This window comes from Carcharodon carcharias, chromosome 23 (assembly GCF_017639515.1).
Source record: "Carcharodon carcharias isolate sCarCar2 chromosome 23, sCarCar2.pri, whole genome shotgun sequence".
NCBI classification, from domain to species: domain Eukaryota; kingdom Metazoa; phylum Chordata; class Chondrichthyes; order Lamniformes; family Lamnidae; genus Carcharodon; species Carcharodon carcharias.
The window spans coordinates 6,591,873-6,593,169 of record NC_054489.1 but is presented as its reverse complement, the minus strand read 5'-3'; the positions used below and the strand labels follow the sequence as shown (position 1 = coordinate 6,593,169).

General features: G+C 46.0%; 1 non-coding gene across 1 annotated transcript; it reads right to left on the bottom strand.

The window, feature by feature from the left end:
- Positions 1-950: 950 nt before the first annotated feature.
- Positions 951-1,055, bottom strand: LOC121269275. Its single transcript, XR_005941330.1, has one exon. It is a non-coding gene; the product is annotated as a U6 spliceosomal RNA (small nuclear RNA).
- Positions 1,056-1,297: the final 242 nt, after the last annotated feature.

Below are 1,297 nucleotides of genomic sequence, written 5' to 3'. Positions count from 1 at the left end.
ATTTGCTTACTGGTGAGCCTATCAGCAACAAATGTGGGAGAGAAATGGCCTGTGATTACAGGAGCAGCTCTGTGCAGAATCTTTCATTGAACTTACTTGTAGTTTGAACACTGGCTCCGCGATCCGGATACAGAGGATTGACTGGCCAGATCTGGCCCAAGGGCCGGAGGTTAGACAAGCCGAGGTAGATGATCAGCCATGATCTAATTGAATGGCTGTGTAGGCTTGATGGGCCGAATGGCCTACTCCTACTCCTATGTTCCCACGACACCATCATTGAGGATGTGGATGTTCATGAGATCTCCTCTTCCCATTAGTTGTTTAATTGTCCACTACTATCCATGGCTGTTGTGGCAGGATGGCAGAGTTTTGATTTGATCTGTTGGTTGTGGAATTACTTGGCTCTGTCTACAGCATGCTGCTTGGCAAGTGCATAGTCCTGGGTTGAAGCGTTATCAGGTTAGTACCTCATTTTTAGGTACACCTGGTCCTGCTCCTGACATGCTCTTCTGCATTCTTTATTTAACCAGGGTTAGTCCTTTGGCTGGATGCTAATAGTAGAATTAAGGATAAGCTGGGTCATGAAGTTAGAGATTTTGGTGAAATACAGTTCTGCTGCTGCTAATGGAACACAGAGCCTCAAGAACACCCAGTTTTAGGCAATTAGTTCACTTCTGAATGTATTTAGCAAAGTGATGGTGCCATACAGCACACTAGGTGTGAAAGCGGGACTTGGATCCACAAGGACTGCATGGTGATGACTCCTATCAATACTGTCACAGCCAGATATATCTCCAACAGGTATATTAGCAACAATGAACTCAGTAGTTTTCCCTCACATCGGCTCTCTCTCACCACCTGCCACAAGTTCAATGTGGCAGCTATGTCCTTCAAGACTTGGCTATCTTGGTCAGTACTGGTGATACTGAGCCACTGTTGTTTTGTAAATCTAATCTATGGAATGCTTCACGAATTTGTGTCATCCTTGTGCAGGGGCCATGCTAATCTTCTCTGTATCGTTCCAATTTGAATATATGTGCTGCCGAAGCGAGCACCGAGCCACTGTTGTTGATGGACATTGAAATCCCCCACCTAGAGTACATTTTATGACCTTGTTACTCTCAATGCCTCTTTCAAGTGATATTCAACATGGAGGAGCATTTATTCATCTGCTGAGGGAGGGCAGCAGGTGGAAATTGTTAGTATCTAATAGGGGGAAGGGAAGAAGGGGTTGGAAGGGGGAAGAAAGTGGGGGGAAGGGGTAGAAGGGTGGAAGGGGAAAGGGGCAGGGGGAAAG